We start from the raw sequence: 296 nt of genomic DNA on the forward strand, positions 1-296 counted from the left end.
CTGGTCGACAGCCGGCTGAACATGAGCCGGCAGTGTGCCCAGGCGGCCAAGAAGGCCAACGGCATCCTGGCCTGTATCAGAAATAGTGTGGCCAGCGGGAGCAGGGAAGTGATCGTGCCCCTGTACTCGGCACTGGTGAGGCTGCACCTCAAATACTGTGTTCAGTTTTGGGCCCCTCACTACAAGAAGGACGTCGAGGTGCTGGAGCGTGTCCAGAGAAGGGCAACGAGGCTGGTGAGGTGTCTGGAGAACAAGTCTGATGAGGAGCGGCTGAGGGAACTGGGGTTGTTCAGCCT

The sequence above is a fragment of the Pygoscelis adeliae genome, unplaced genomic scaffold (assembly GCF_000699105.1).
Source record: "Pygoscelis adeliae isolate BGI_AS28 unplaced genomic scaffold, ASM69910v1 Scaffold413, whole genome shotgun sequence".
In the NCBI taxonomy this organism is placed as follows: domain Eukaryota; kingdom Metazoa; phylum Chordata; class Aves; order Sphenisciformes; family Spheniscidae; genus Pygoscelis; species Pygoscelis adeliae.